Source organism: Prionailurus bengalensis, chromosome B4 (genome assembly GCF_016509475.1).
Source record: "Prionailurus bengalensis isolate Pbe53 chromosome B4, Fcat_Pben_1.1_paternal_pri, whole genome shotgun sequence".
Classification (NCBI taxonomy): Eukaryota; Metazoa; Chordata; class Mammalia; order Carnivora; family Felidae; genus Prionailurus; species Prionailurus bengalensis.
The window spans coordinates 14,611,067-14,628,682 of NC_057358.1; the positions used below are offsets into that span (position 1 = coordinate 14,611,067).

General features: G+C 37.9%; 1 protein-coding gene across 4 annotated transcripts in view; it reads right to left on the minus strand.

The window, feature by feature from the left end:
- Nucleotides 1-17,616, minus strand: part of MINDY3 (MINDY lysine 48 deubiquitinase 3) — a 95,837-nt gene that overhangs the window by 32,982 nt on the left and 45,239 nt on the right. The window lies entirely within an intron of this gene.

Consider the following 17,616-nt stretch of genomic DNA (forward strand, 5'->3'; position numbering starts at 1 on the left):
TACATAGTAAGCCATATTACAATTTATCAAAAATAACCACAAAATTGAGTGTTATCTTGGACTCTTCACAAAACTTTACTCCATATAAGCTGTTAGAAAATTCTATTTGACTGACAGAAATGTAGAATCTGGGCCCCAGTTGTCCTCTATTCATAGTGTTGGTCTGAGCCTCTGTCTATAATTGTGTTCACTGACCCAAACCTCCTCAGGGAACAAGTTTCTAACTACCTCAATTTACCTTCTTGAATCCTCTTTAAGAAGTTATGGGATATACAACTTGAAATGCTGTTCCTCTTTGTAAACACATTTTTGTAGGAAATGTACTAATTATCTTTTGTCCTAATCACTCCCCACCCCTGCCGCTTCACCCCAAAGATGAAGGAACAAAGTGTAAGAATCAATTAGAGTAGTTCTTATGAGACTAGGTGCCTCAGTTTATATGGGAACATAAGTCAAATGGGAATAGGAATTAAAACAATGACACATTTTTCAGGTATTAAAGTAAAAAAAATGCTATTTTATAACACAGTCAAATTTGTTCTTTCCCACTTTCTAGCCCTTTGCCTGCAGTTTCAATACTACTTTGCAGATGATCTGCATGTCAAGTCGCATGTTTTCATCTGGCCTAACTTTCAATCCTTTCTGATTTCATGATCCAGTCCTTCATTGCTGGATGCTTGGATAGTGTCTAATCTTTCACTATGAGAAACAGTGCTCTACCAAACAAAGCAGCACATGGAATTTCACACAGGTGCAGTTTTATCTGCTGGAGACAGCACGGAGTAGGATTGCTGGGTCAGAGGAAGAATGCACTTGTAATTCTGGTTGATACTGGCAGACTCTTGTGTTATGTTTATTTAGCCTATTCAGAACATTATTTCTTAAAAACGCTTTCCTTTTTATAATGTATCACCGGTAAAGCCTTAGAACTATAATTAACTTTGTACTGAAGCTAGGATCCTTGTGTCAGCTCTCAGATTTAGGGAGCAATTACTAACACTGGGGCTATTATTATTATTCCCTAGCTGCTTTTATCACATCCAAACCGTAAGTGTAAAAGTCGCTGCATGTATTTCACTGTAAGCTTTAGTTTCCTTAACTATTTTTTTATTTTTTTTCTTTTTAAAATTTTTTTAAATTTCATTTTCTTAATTTACATCCACATTTTTTAGCATGTAGTGCAACAATGATTTCAGGGATTAAGATTCCTTAATGCCCCTTACCCACTTAGCCCATCCCCCCTCCCACAATCCCTCCAGTAACCCTATTTGTTCTCCATATTTAAGAGTCTCTTAGGTTTTGTCCCCCGTTTTTATTTTTGCTTCCCTTCCCTTGTGTTCATCTGTTCTGTGTCTTAAAGTCCTCATATGAATGAAGTCATGATATTTATTTGTCTCTCTCTAATTTTGCTTAGCATAATATCCTCGAGTTCCACCCACATAGTTGCAAATGGCAAGATTTCATTCTTTTGGATTAATACTCCATTGTATATATATACCACATCTTCTTTATCCATTCATCCATTGATGGACATTTGGGTTTTTTCCATACTTTGGCTATTGTTGATAGTGCTGCTATAAACATTGGGGTGCATGTGTCCCTTCAAAACAGCATCCCTGTATCCCTTGGATAAATACCTAATAGTGTAATTGCTGGGTCATAGGGTAGTTCTATTTTTAATTTTTTGAGGAACCTCCATACTGTTTTCCAGAGTGGCTGCACCAGCTTGAATTCCCACCAACAACGCAAAAGAGATCTCTCTCTCTGCATTCTCACCAACATCTGTTGTTGCCTGAGTTGTTAATGTTAGCCATTCTGACAGGTGTGAGGTGGTATCTCATTGTGGTTTTGATTTGTATTTCCTGGATGATGAGTGATGTGGAGCATTTTTTCAAGTGTCTGTTAACCATCTGGATGTCTTCTTTGGAGAAATGTCTATTCATGTCTTTTGCCCATTTTTTCACTGGATTGTTTGTTTTCTGGGTGTTGAGTTTGAGAAGTTCTTTATAGATTTGGATACTAACCCTTTATCTGATATGTCATCTGCAAATATCTTCTCCCATTCTGTCGGATGCCTTTTAATTTTGCTGTTTCCTTTGCTGTGCAGAAGCTTTTTATTTTGACGAGGTCCCATTAGTTCATTTTTGCTTTTGTTTCCCTTGCCTCTGGAGACGTGCTGAGTAAGAAGTTGCTGCGGCCGAGATCAGAGAGGTTTTTCCTTGCTTTCTCCTGGAGGATTTTGATAGTTTCCTGTCTTACATTGAGGTCTTTCATCCATTTCGAGATTATTTTTGTGTATGGTGTAAGACAGTGGTCCACGTTCATTCTTCTGCATGTCACCGTCCAGTTTTCCCAGCACCACTTGCTGAAGAGACTGTCTTTATTCCATTGGATATTCTTTCCTGCTTTGTCAAAGATTAGTTGCCCACATGTTTGTAGGTCCACTTCTGGGTTCTCTATTCTGTTCCATTAATCTGAGTGTCTCTTTTTGTGCCATGCTTAACTATTTCTAACCCTTCTTTTCTTTTTCAGTTCTTCCCTTTGGAACGGCTGCTGGAATCCGGGGATTCTTCACTGAAATTCTGGCTAAGGAGAAAGTACAGCTCCAGATGAGATTTTATCCAAACATAAACTTGTACGGGCCCAAGATGAGGATACAGTCCTTAAGTTTCTCTTAACCATCTGCTGCATTTCAACCTTTGTTACTAGTAAGTGATGAGGAAAAACTTAAAACGAGGGTTAAAACAGGACTTTGGATTTTCTAAATATAAGTATGATCTAAACAGAGGGAAAGGAAATACTCTTTTTCTTGGTCAATACGTAAACTTTTTAGAGAAGAGGTGGCAGAGAATACATCTGAAGCATTATTTTAATACTCTTAATAAGTGAAGTTTTGGGAAATTACTACTGTTTAGTTACACTAACAAGGAAGATTCTGGTTTCAGCCACAGACAAAAGTTTACATCCAATCCTCTGCATTCAAGATATCAGAAAATGCAGAAGCATAAAAGAATTAGAAGCGAACCACCTGATACCTTATCTCTAAGTTCCAAGCGCTACAAATGAAAAATATACTATGCTAATGTCAAAAAGATTTAAAACAGGCTTAATGAAAAGCGTGCTGCCTTATCTCTTGCCTTTGGTTATGAACACACAAACCACGTAGGCTTCAGAAAACGTATTATTCTTGTTTGAATAGGCTATATATATGCTGGCCTGATACAGAAGATCATCTGAAGCTTGGGCACAACTCCCAGCGTCCTCTGGTTTAACAAATGTTCACTTAGAACAGGGGCTGGTGGTATACTTTTTCTCTAATGGGCCAGAGAGTACATATTCCAGGTCTTGCAGGCCATGTGATCTCAGCAGCAAGACAGCACAGTTAATACATAAACAAATGAGCATGGATATGTTCCAGTAAATATTTTACAAAATAGCTCATGGCTTGATTTGCCCTGTGGGCCAGTTTGCTAACCCATGATGTATTATTTCCTCAAATGCACTGACGCTTATTAAATACGCCTTCTTTCCAACACATCTGGGGGTATAAAGAAGTCTTAGTACCTTAATGGGTTTCATAAAGAAGGTAATTCTGGCTCTCATCTGAAAGAGAAAAGAGGGTAGGGAACCCTTGCTGGGAGGAATTAAGAGCCATGGCTGGGGGACTAGAACTGTGAGAAGAGCAGTAGTCAGCAAGGGAAGTCAGCTGTGGTGGAAGAATGAACATCAGGAGTTAGGAGGTGATGGTTACGTATCCAGGTAGAGCACATGGCGTTCCCACAATGCTTAGCACACATGGAACACTTAGTGTTGCGAACAGGCCAGTGGAAGCCGGACGCGGGCACTAGACGAGACAGGGTTGCAGAGCCTACGAGATGAGGCACTGGAACGGATGTCAGGCGGTTACTTCAAACATGTCACAGGAGAGGATGGCCAAAAAGGAATTTAGACTGTTCATTGTTTGAAGTTTCTAAGTTGAACCAAGTAGCTCAAAACCCTGTATATGAGCAAACAGCCGATGTGTCAACCACCTAAACACAAATTCTTTTTCTCCTCCCAAAACACGGCCCAGTGGCACGGGCTGTGATACACTAATAGTGATACACTAATAGCTAATTTGCTAAACTCCTTAGAAATTAATTGTTCTTAATCATACCACTCATTTTAAGATGTGTTTATGCCAAAGGGAGAAGAGAAAAAAGGAAAAGAAAACAAAGGCCAAAGCAAAAAAAAGTGAATTCTAATGAAAACATTCCAAATGTTTTCATCCACAAATCAAAGCCAGTATGGTCTTCTAAACTGATTACTGGCTGGCTTATTTTGAGTATTTACAATGATTTTTAGGTTATTATAGAAAGCCATCTCTTAGTTAACACGTGCTTAAATTTACAGAATGTTTAAATGTTTATAGATGAAACCTGGAAAAGTTACAAAACCACCTATTCCCATTCAAGTGTTTCATACTGAACTCTCTTTAACTTTCTAATTTGGTTTAAAATGACAAATTCCAACACTAATCTTAACCAATTTCTTTAACTTAAATACATCTGAACAAGGTTCTAGTTTAAACATCTGTAACAGAATGATCCAAGTCGTAAATTTGGTAATATATTAATGTCAAATGTATTTCATATTTGCATAGCAAGTTTGGCAAATGAAGAATTCTATTCAACTGAGGAAGACTCCTTTACCATCTTAAGGCAAAATATTTTAGCAAGAGATACAACTGATGTGTTTTTCTCACTGAACATAAAGGATGAAGTAAAATGGAACCCCAATGTAATAAATAACTGTGTCTAAGTATGAGGAATAATAAGAGAACATTACCCTTCAGATTTCCATTTTCAAGACTTAATATAGCAATAGCTTTTAGATTACATATTTAGTATATTCTTTGCATATAACTATCCACACCTCCATAATGTTTTGAACACTGTCCAGCCTGTTAAATGGTAAAGAAAGAGGTAGTCTGTACATTTAAGGTGACCACCTAGTGGGAGGGAGAAAAATGTGCTACTATATGCTTATTTTGGTGAACAGTATTAAAACTGTCTTAAGAAAATTACACTGCAAAACAAAATTCAAATATACACCCCCCCCGCCAGAAAACCAATGAGTTATAAATAGATTCCAATGATGTAATTCCAAGTTATCCAAATCAGCAAGTATACCTGTAGACATTTTTTCCTTCGCCCCTAAATGCATTAAGTAGGACAAAATACCGAGTTGTACTGCATCTGAAACTCTTTTAGGTGCCCCTCATTGGGAAAAGATAGAAAACCTAACAGTCAAATATTTAAATATTGTTTTAGTTATTTAAACTCTGATTTACCATCAAAATTATTTTTACTCTAAAAGTAGTTCTCCACATTGGTCATATATAATTGGATGCTTTTATCAGAGCAGAGGAATTTTAGAACAATTTCTATTTAGCCAATTTACTGGGCAACTGGGATTGCTACACAATATAGCTTTTAAAATGATCTGTCCTCAACCAACTTGCCTTAATTGGCAAAGTGCTATTGAAGAGAAGGGGGAAAAAGGCAAGCTGTTAAGGGACTATCTAATATCCTATAGTCATGAAACAAATATCTCTTTTCACGTAGTTCTGCCTACACTGTTACTATAATTATTTGGTGTTCACCATAAACCTTTTAAAATGTAACATTAGCTATCCTTCTAAACAGCCAGTGAAATATAAGGCAGGCCTATGTTCAGTTCATTGGCTAGGTGTAAGTAGCTCATTACTGAAAAGGTCTTTAAAGTTTATTCATTATGGCTTTCATCATTATCAAGAGCAATCTCTTGTCCTAAGTAATCAAAGAACTTCTGAGAGTTTTACCTAACTTCAGGAATGATCACACATATAAAGTACAATTTAGCTCCCAGACAGCATTTTATAGTGCTATGAAGATCCCTTCAAAAGAAAAAAAGTTAACTGGTATAGAACATACCTTTAAACTGTAAGTAATGTTTGCTTTAAAATCACTTTATGTTTCATATGCACTCTTAAACTCATTATACTTCTGAAAATATTTTGGGGGTTACTATGAAACATTTTAAATCAATTACCAAATGCTATTAAATATGTAACAGTTTTCAGTGCCAATGTTAGAAACAATTCAGGTAATGCCACGTCAGCTGAAAGTAGCTAGGACAGTGGTCTTTTTTCTTTACTCTTCCATTATTTCCCCCCAAATGTGCAAAAGCCCTTGGCTATCTCCACAGCAGCCCACGGCTGTGCAGCACTGATTTGTGCTGCGCTGGCAGCAAAGTCAGGGAAGGAAACATAAGAAAAGCCCTTCAAGGCTCCTTCTCCAAGAAAAACCAAACAAACTTTAAATGTGCAAGTTGAAATAAGGCAGTAGGAGGAAGTCTCCAATAGGTATGATCATCGTCGTTACTATTATTAACACTAGTCAAGGGGCTTCTTTTTCTCCCTTTCATCGTAACTATACAACTCATCTTAAAAATCCTTCCAACCTTTCTCAATTGGTTTCTGCCGGAGAATTCACCTCTAAGACCTAAGGCATCTACTCTATGCAACCAGAATCATCTTCAGTGTTCTGTTGCTTATGTGAAGAACTGTGCAGAGAAGAGCTGTTAGCCTTTTAATTACTGATTTTCATTAAGAAAACAGCTAACATAAGCCATTACTCTCTAGGCACATGATACTTCCATAACTCAAGAAAACTGACTCCCTAACTTATTTACATGGCTGAAGTTAATATTCACTGATCAGCTGGATAAAATCAAATACGTTGTTAAAAAGTTCCTCCTGATTTCTAAGTAAAGACTCTATATCAATTGAATCAATTTAAACTGTTAAATCACCTGGACACAAGAGTAACTGATTTATGGTGGTAGAAGGGGTTGTTCTCACACTCTTGCCCCTCCGGGCCTTGTAAGAGGATTATTTATCACTGCCTGTGGCTAGAGGACACAAAGTACCTCCCTGGTAGGGGTCTACTTCCTACCCTCACGGACATCAGGTTTGGCCAGAGAAATGAAAGCAGAAGTGACATCACGCTAGCTCCCAGAAGAAGCTTTAAGCGCCACCTGCGTTTTTGCCAAGTGTCTCTGTTCTCCCTCTGCCAAGAGAAGTGCACAATCCTATGGGCTGCTCCTTCAGTCCAGATCTTAGAATGAAGAAGGCACATGGAACGCACCTGCAGCCAACATGTAAAAGTAAGAAAGAAATTAGCTTTTGTGTGTGTTTGGGGAGAAGGGGTATGGTGGGAGTGGTGTACCCAGTATATGCAAATACAGGGTGCACGGTCTGGAGAGGATTTAAATGTAACAAAACGGACGCCGTCGTAATGCTTTTTATCACCAACACATGCAGGCAAATCTGAACAATTCCAGTGGCAGACATCCCTCCTACCTGGGGTAGACTGCACTCCTTCTCGAATACTGAATAAATCACTTAAATTGCAGGGTCTTTGCTTCAGGGAGCTGGCATGAGGAATTAAAACCTAATATTCCGCCCAGGGTTTCACTTTGCTTGTGCCCCACGTGTATTTGCTTTTCCTATTCATAGGTGGCTACCTTTTCCTCTCGTCTTTCCCTTCGTGTTTACCCACTAACAATTTTGATAATATGAACTGTATAAAGGGGTCACAGTACTCAAAGTTCTAATATTCTTCAGTTTTATCACAACTTTAGAGAAACATTCTTAATCTTCATTATGAAAGTTGTTCTACTTCCACGAACATGCCTTACATTCATGCCTTGGGTATTCAGGTTAAGCCTTTCATATCAAGATAAGCATGCAAACATAGTATACCAAAGATGGTGTGGAAATAAATGATTATTCCAGCCGGTCCTGTATCTGATCCCAGCCTTTACTTCCTTCTTAATCTTCCAGCGCAACTAGTCTGGTTCGGCCATCCTGAACCCATTACTATTCCCCAAATATAGCATGGACTGTCGTCACCTCCCTCATCTCTTGTGTTTCTGCTTAATCTTTTCTCCAAACCTAGAACATAGCCCTCATTTCATATTAAGTCAAAAACTTATGTCCTTTAATTCATGTATCATATCCTCTGTACCTCTCCCCTCTTCCAGTCTCTATTCCACTCTTGTATAATTATTTGCTTTTTGTATACCTAAGGGACAGAAGTCGTTAAAAGCTAAGGAGTCAGAAGATTTGAGTTTGAATCCTGGCTTTGGTGCTCACTAGCATTTAACTTTGGAGTTGTTATTTTTCACTGGCCCCAGACTATAAAATGTTGACGAGAAATGGTACTTACCTCACAGGGGTGAACTGAGGATTACACGAATGCATGTAAGACGGTTAGCGTAATACCTGGCACAGGCAATGCTCAGTAAATGTAAAGAGAAAACTACTACAATGCGTTCTTTATTAATCTTTGCATTTCAACAGTACTTAGTGCAATATAGGTAATGTAGCTATATTGGGTCCTGTGGGAAAACAGATAAATCTCAGGTAGTATCAGTGATCACAAGAAGGTAGAAAGCTGGAAGAAAATACAGGAGCAACAAGGGAGAAAGAGAAACAGGAGTCCCAACACTGAAGATTTCAAGCCTGGACCATGAATAATGAGCAGGATTTTAATCACATTCTAGGCAGAGGGTAACATAAATAAAAGAAACATAAACAAAATCATAAACTTGTTAACACCATCATACATAAATACATAAGACCTTTTGCTCCATTCTATCAAGTCTATTTATTATAATTATTTTCATGAATTATAAATAAACACCTAGAAGTGTATCAATGCTGATTCTAATTAAAACCTATAGACTTTGGGGCACATGGGTGGCTCAGTTCATGATCTCCCGGTTCGTGAGTGTGAGCCCTGCATCGGGCTCTGTGCTGACAGCTCGGAGCCTGGAGCCTGCTTTGGATTCTGTGTCTCCCTCTCTCTCTATCCCCCTGTCCCCTGCTGCTCACGCTCTGTCTCTCTCTCTCTCTCTCTCAAAAATAAACATTAAAAAAAATTAAAACAAAACAAAACAAAACATAGACTTAACTGATGACCAAACTCCTTTAGGCCTTTCTATCAATGATATTTTATCTTATTTGGACAACTATTTGGGTTCTAATGTAATAAAAAAATTATTAGAAACTAATTGAAAGGGAAAGAGGGACTGCTTTCAGTCAGCAAGTTGACATGACTGAGATAAAAAGGAAATTCCTAAAAATTATAAAAACCAGACACAGGAACAGCTGCATAAGGGCATTCAGAGTAGTAGGAAAGAGAACATAAGAGCAATTTAATTGTCACTTTTAGGAGGTAAAAATATTTATGATGCATTTTCAAAGAGTTCTGAAAAAAGTCAGGTACAAAACAGAAGCTTTATCATGATGGCACAATCGCTGGCATAACCCTACAGATTAGCTGATGAGGGCTAGCTCAAAGGGTGTTTGTTAAGCAGCCAGGAAACAGTTTGTGGTTAAAGATGCATAGTTTTTCAATAATTCACATAACTAAAAATTGTTAATTCATGTAGACTTCTACCCAAACTTTCCAAGTTGTTGAAATAACAGATGCTATTCTTATGTTTGAAGATAGTTGTTAAAAGTCACATGACAAGTTATGACCTTAACTATAAAAATAAGTAGGTCTTAAATCCATTTTCTTTCTGCAGTAGAGAAGGCAGGGCATTGAAACCTAAGCACAAATTCACAAAGTTACTTAAGATAAATGGATAGGGTGGGGTGCCTCGCTGGCATGTGACTTGATCTCTGGTTTTTGTTTTTTGTTTTTTTTTGAGTTTCAGTCCCACACTGGGTGGAGATTACTTAAAAATCTTAAAAAGCAAAAAAAAAAAAAACCAAAAAAACAAAAACGGATACATGGATGGGATGGCGAAACTGCTTTAATATATATAACAAAACCCCAACTATAACATTTTATGTGTTACAGAATGTCCAACTGTGAATTAACTGTATTCCAAGTTCCAGGACTTTGACTCAACAATGAAAGATACACAGAGGTGAATTTCTCTATAGCAAAGTCTATAAAGCGTTGTTTTACTATTTTCCCTTAAAATTATGTTTATTACATGTAGAGAAATGTATTATTGGCGAAGTAGAGCTGTCCAATTTTTAAATACCTAAAACAAGAAATCTAACACTCAACTGTAGTAGTTGTCCTAATGTTACACCAAAGAACAAACACACAAAAGGAGCTAACTCTATAAAAAGAATTCTAAACAGTCTCCCAGTAACAGATACTACAGTAAGAGCAGTCGGCTCATGGAGGAACAGTTACATGTTTTGTTTCTCCTTCGCATTAAATTCAGTTTCTTTATATATTCTGAGCTGAAACAGTAATGTGTTTTCATGTGTTCTTACTAAAAGGAAAACTGCTTTATCACAGGAAAGGTCAAAGGTGATACTCTACACATACAAAGAGACCTTTTTATAACCACAAAAGAGGACAGAAAGGGATGTAAAACTCATCTCTCCAACTTCAAAAGAAAGTATGAAATGGATTACCAAGGAAATTAGTCACTGATCTTCCAAAGATGAAACTAGATGTTATAGGTAGGTTCCAGCTATTTTTATATTGAACCAGCAGCTATCATCCCACACCGAGGTTGAAATGCACAATAAAAACAAAAGAGACAAACTTATTTTGTCTACTATTTTATACACAATTTTAATAAAATTAAAAGTATCGTATTTTCAAATGTAAAACCCTTGCTTTCAAATTTGCTTTGAAAACTAACTTCATAATTGCAATTCAAGAGGAAATTATGAAAATGATCCCAAAATTTTAATCTTAAAGCCAAAATATAAAAAAGAAAAAGAATCAAAGGGAAAAATGATGGTTGGAGAGAAGGAAAAGATGGGAGGAGAAATGCTCAAATACTGACTGTGTCAGGTAGTATTTGGGCATTTAAATTATATGTTTCAGAATGAAAAGAACTGACTCCTAAAAGACGATTTAACATATTACAAAACAAATGTTACATAGCATTGTTTTAATAATAAGAGCTCTTTTTAAAAAAAATTAAATATAGGTTCTAAATTCTTGAAGCATGTGCAAAGTCTTTTCTTTTACCTGTTCAGTAAGTTTGCAAGTTTTAAGCTTATCAAAAGTACCATGGCACTAGAATTTAAAAAAAAAAAAAAAAGTACACTGGTATGATGATTTTTAACATATTATCCATACCTACAAGGCCTGCTTCCTCACAATGTACAGAAAACTTTATTCTGTTATGGCTCAGATGACTTGTTTGGAGAATTCTCCACCCTACTTAACGGAAATTAAGTTTCCTTCTTTGAAGAAGTCCCTTTACCTACTGCAGTTAGCTCACCCACATCCCCTTTTCCCAGGGTTCTGTGGGACTCCTGCTGCTTGATGACTAGGTTCCTGTAAGATCCCTGCAGTCAGGCTATGTGCTCTTCCCTCTTAGTATAAAACTCCCACTTACACAGGATTGCTTCCATGTATGTTTTGCAACCACATTCTCTAAGATACATCAAATAATACAAGATCATTTTTGTTGTTTCTCAGACATAGATAAGAAAGGTCACTTTTTCTATGTCAGATGGAAGAGTACGATGACTTATAAAATGTGGGAGATAAATTTAAAAACTTAAATGATATTAAAAAGATAGTTATAATCAATCTGAAGTTTTAACAACCTGCTCATAAAAGTCAATTATTAAATTTATTTTTACCATTGATTTTTAAATAAAATTGAATTGTGAAAAATCTCTTCTAATCCCACAAAATGTGTTGAACGAATCTCTCCATGGGTCAGGAAAAGGGCTCCGATAAAATTTTAAAAAAGGTAAATTCTGGGCCACTGGACATCTCCAATATGAAGGGATAACTTTATTAAGTAAATAGTTTGGCACTCAAATTTATAATGACAAATTGTACACCTCTTTTAAAATAAATTAATATATGTAAGAGTCCTAAAAGTAAGCTATTCATCTCAAAAGGCAAAACCAAAACAGACAGTTAAGAAGTTATCTCACTGAACAGGAACAATTTTCTCACTCATCCTCAAACTATGAACATAAATTTTAAATATGATAGAGGATATGTGACGATGCTTATTTATAAATACTCATCAAAGCTGTTTTTATTCACTAATCTGGAGAAAGAATCTGCCTAGGTGTGTGTATTTAAGTTGATCAGCTAGGAGAGCAGAAGCAAGTTCTTCTGTTTTAGTTTCCATATAGTTAATGCACACACTAACCGTTATTTCTTGGATTTACAAGCTTACGGATATGTTGAATTCTTATGATCAAAGACAACTTAGCATTCCTACGTCCCCATCTCCTTCCGTGTTCGAATCCCAACACAGCTGTATCACAATTTCTGGTGAGACAGATCTTCAGTGTTTTCTGCATGCAATCATTTGTTCAACAAAAGTTTACTGAGCACCAACACTGTGTCTGGCCCTGTTCTAGGTACTGGAAAACAGCAGGAGATAAAACAGACAAAATTCCTGCCTTCAGAGAGCTTACTAGTGAGAAAGATAGATAATATATAAAACAAGTAAAATATATAGTATGTGCCTAAAACCAGAATATATTAAGAACTCTTGCAATTCAATGAAAAGACCAACAACCCAATTCAAAAACAGGCAAAGGACTTGAACAGACATTTCTCCAAAGAATATATACAAAAGGCCAAAAAGTCTATTTAAAAAAAGATCAACATTATTAGTCACTAATTAGGGAAATGCAAATCAAAGTCACAATGACTACTCGACACTCACTAGGACGGTTATAATAATAATAATAAAGAGGAAAATAACATGTGTTGGCAAAGACGTACAAGAACTTGCAACCTCGTACGCTGCTGGCTGGGATGCAAAATGGTGTAGCTGCTGTGGAAACAGGCAGTTTCCCAAAATGCTAACCAGAGAATTACAATATGATCCAGTCATTCCGGTTCTAGGTATTTACCAAACAGAACTGAAAACAGGGATTCAAACAAGTTCCTGTAGAGGAACCTTCACTGCAGCATCATCCACAAGAGTCAAAGTCTGTTGTCTGCAGAGAACAGAGTGTCATTTAGCCACGGGATGGAAGCAGTGAGGATACAGTCTACAAGGAGGTTGCATTTCAAAAACATTACACTCAGTGGGAGGATCCCCAACAGAAGGCCACATGTATGATTCCATCCACACGAAATATCCCGTATAGGTAAATTCTCAGCCACTGAAAGCAAATGGGTGGCTCCTGGGGCTCTGGAGAGAACGAATGGGAGTCCATGCTTAATGGCTATGCCATTTTATCTTGGAGCAATGGAAATGTTTTGGACCTAGTTATAGGCAGTGGTTGTACAACGCTCTGAACGTACTGAAAGCCACTAAATTGTTCACGTGAGAAGGGTTAATTATGTTGTATGAATTTCACCTCAATTAAAGTGGATCTATATCTAGGTGTGAGAGAGAGAATGTCAACGAAAAGGGGGGAAGAGCAAGGGGCAGAGAGCCAGGGCAGGCCTTCCTAAGGAGACGACATGTGAATACCGACCTGGAGGAAGAAGAGAATCCTTCACACAGGCAGCTGAGGCGAAGGCAACAGCGAGTGCAAAGGGCTCGCTGCATTTCGGAGCCACGGCAAAGCTCGGTGAGGAGGCCAAGCACGACAGGAGGGGATCAGTAGGAAATGCGATTAGAGGGGCAACAGGGAATCAGCTGAGGTGAGGTGGGGCCGCTAAGTTATTCTAAGGACTTTGGCCTTTACGCTGAGCACAGGGGAGCCTATGTAGGGTTTTGAGCACAAGCGTAACATGAAGTAACTTACATTTTAACAGGGTCATTTTAGTTGCTGAACTGAGAAGATCCTACAGCTCCTCGAAGGGCAACGACAGAGTCATCAGTTAGGAAGCTACTGCCAACGATCTAGGAGAGAGATTTCTCCAATTTGTCTTTCAGTTCCTTATTAGTCCTTCAAATATTCTTTTCTCACAGCCTCCAGAGTTTCATGGATATAGTAACTTCTTTGACAGTTTTTGGTTTTTTGAAATTTTTTTTTTGATCCCTACACTGCCCTACACCAAATCCATTTTTTTTTTCTTCTTCTTTAATTTATCTTGAGTTCCTTTCTCCCTATTGCTCTGATTTCTGTTTTCCATGTAAGCATTTCAAGCACTGTCCATGTGGGCAGGACTTGTAAACCTCACTGTGGGGTTATCTGGCCGGGCTGTCTCACTGAGATACCGCAAACTGCAGTATCCGTCTTTCCTCTTGACTGGGTCAACTGGCCCAACAAAAAATAAATTGCTTTAACCACGAGTGGGTGCATTCAACAATGCAAAGCTGCTGGGCTCTTTCTGAGGCTCTAAGATTAATCACTAAGAACACTCATCTCATTAGCTTTCTCCACCCTTCGTCTATCCAATCCAATCTGCCACCAAGCCTGTCAGTTTAACTCAGGAATGGCTCTCTCAAATTTATGCACCTCCATCCATGTCTACCGTCATGACCCTGGCCAAACCACATTCCCTGCTTACTGGAAATACCACAGACGTCCTCCCTACCCACTCCCTAGGTTATGTCTCTTTTCCACAATTAGCCACAGTCATCTTTCCAAGATGCAAATTTAATCCTGTTTCTTTTCTTCCTACCCCGCCCCCCCACAACTATTCCCACCACCTACTTTTAACAAGTCTATTGGTTGTCATTACTCTTTGAACGGACTTCCTAAGTCAAAGACCTGCTTTTGCAGCCTCATCGTAGCCCTTGCCCCTCAAATTCTCCGTGCTCCCGCTCTTCTTCTTCAGTTGGTTCCCACCATAGTCTTGTACTCCGACTATCTCCTGTCCAGGGAAAGCTCTTTTCTCCTCTTCCCACAGTCTAATCTTACTAAGGCCTCAGAGTGCTCATCTGAGAGACACATCAGTTCTTCAAGGAAACGTTCCTAACTTCCAAAACTAAGATAAACTCTTACAGTTTATATACCTGTGCTTTGTCAGCCCTCATCATAGTTGTAACTGTTATAATTCTATTAAGTGTGATTCTTTGATTAATGCCCCCCCCCCCCCATTAGAATGTACACCTCTGGAAGAACAGGAGCACATCTATTTTTGCTCACCACTGTTTGCAGCACCTGGTGCGATGCTGGGCACATACTATATGCCCAGTAAATATCTGACCAATGAGTACACACACGAATGATGACTGTTGCAACTCTTACTACCTCTGGTGTGTCACCTCAAGAATTATACTGCTTTTCAAAGGCATTTTCAAATGCTAAATTACAGATTACTTTGAAGATTGTGACCTTAAAACACACTTTTTTACTTAATCATAATCAGCACAAAGAAGCCAGCATGTGAAATACACATCCATACAATCCTATGAGTTTTACAGAAAAAGACACCAACATTTACATTAAGCTGCTGTTATAGGCCATAGAACATAAAGTGAATGACCCCCCCCCCCCAAAACAAACCCAAACTCAAAAATAAATAACAAACCCTGAATTACTTTTTGAGTAACAAAAACAAAGCCAAAATTACCTGTTCAAATATAGAAATATCTAAGAAAGAATGATCAAATCATAGATCTTATAAAAAACAGAATTTACAGTATTTTCTATATGGCAAATACTATATAGAAATATTTATTTCTATATAAATATTACTGTACTTAAAATTTTATTTTATTTTTTAAATTTTGTGTAACGTTTATTTTTAGGAGACAGAGAGAAACAGACCACGAGAGCGGGAGGGGCAGAGAGAGGGAGACATGGAATCCGAAGCAGGCACCAGGCTCTGAGCCTGACAGCTGTCAGTGGGGCTTGAACCCATGAACCGTGAGATCATGACCTGAGCTGAAGTCGCTGCTTAACCAACTGAGCCACCCAGGCGCCCTAAAGAATGTTTTTAAACTGGATCTAATAAGTGTAATCAAGTATTAGTGGCCTCATTTCCTACTTCTGTAATCTTCCAGCTTTTATTCCAAAGGGAAAAATTCTTTACTTGCAACTCTTTTTAAAAAAAAAAAAAAAACATGTTCAAGCAACCTAAGTTCAGTTGTTTTAAAATACACTGAAAAGTAGGGGCGCCTGGGTGGCTCAGTCGGTTCGGCGTCCTACTTCTGGCTTAGGCCATAATCTCCTGGTTCCGTGGGTTTGAGCCCCAGGTCAGGCTCTGTACTGACAGCTCGGAGCCTGGAGCCTGCTTTTATTCTGTATCTCCCTCTCTCTGCTCTTCCCCTGTTTGCGCTCTCTTTCTCTCAGAAATGAATAAATGTTAAAAAAATGTTTTCTTAAACACAGTGAAAAGGAATTACCCACACTTTTAAGAAGCTTCAGAATGAGTCATGAAAAAGTATTTTTAGAAGATATAAATATCACTGGAACAAGTGTGGAAAATTCATGCAAAGGCTTTATTCACTGAACTAATGAATCCCCTGCACCATGTGCCAGACTATATATCAGATCCAAAGATACAAAGGTAGGTATCAAAAGAATTAGTATAAAATTCAAGACTTCTAAAGGAGAAGTGAGGTGCTTGATATAGGTGATTTTTAAGACCTATTATAGCTGAAGAACCTGAAATCTTACTATAAAATTCTCTCCAATCACTTCATGCGGGTGTGCCTTCTCCTATCAGGATTATGAGTAGCTTCCGGGGATGCAAATAAATGAAGACAGATTCAAACACCTTGTCTGACTCAGGAGGTGTACACGGAGCTTGTTTTGCCAGGCCTACAACTGATGTGGCAGGGCTTTCTGTTTCTCTCTATCCTCAAGTCTCTAACTCGACATTTTGTGGCACGTGGCTGAGGCCGACGAGTAAGATGACTGAGGAAGCCCCTGCCCACAAGGGCTCACTGCTGACCACGGAAGACACAGAAACACGCTTGGGAAGCAAGAACTGTGCACTGCCTGATACGAGCAATTGCACAATGGACCAAACGCTATGGGATAATAGAAAATACCAAGCAGATGGGTAAGAAGTGTATGTTTCATAGAAATGTAGGTATCACTCACTTTCGGGACTCTTCTCAACAGACCTAACATTTAGATGCTTAAATACAAAATGCCTGCATATTTATGTAGCTCGGTTGACATTATTGCTTCTATTTTACCTCCTGTAAAGTCTCTTCTGTTGACAACAAAAATCACTTTTGAATATCAAACATAAAATTTAAGATTTAAAATATTTTCATCTCATTATCTTTTATATCTGAAACTTTTACTGTTTCATAGGATTTATTACTTTTCCTATGCTAAAAAACAGAGCTAGAGATAAAAATAATAATTGGCTTGAAAATACATTTTTGCAAGTAAATTGGAACTGATTTTCTATTCTGGAAATTCAGAACACTTTACACAAAAATTAGTCAAATGGTGAAATCCTCCCTCTGGAATTAAAAGTTGTTCAGTTTCTGTCATTTACACTGTGCTTGTAACTTCTTCTCTACTTTAGGAGGGAAATAAACAGAAAAAGCTCTCAGACTCAATGTAACCTGTCAGTACTTTTAGTACTGTAGTTCTATAAAAGCCTGTACTTTTAGTTGTATTTCATAGCTTTTTCTGTTTAAGAAAAGTTAAGTATGGATCTTGCTCTAAATCCATTATCTAGATTTTGGCAGCACATTAAAAGTAATACTGTAATAAGGGGCACCTGGGCGGCTCAGTTGGTTGAGCGTCCAACTTTG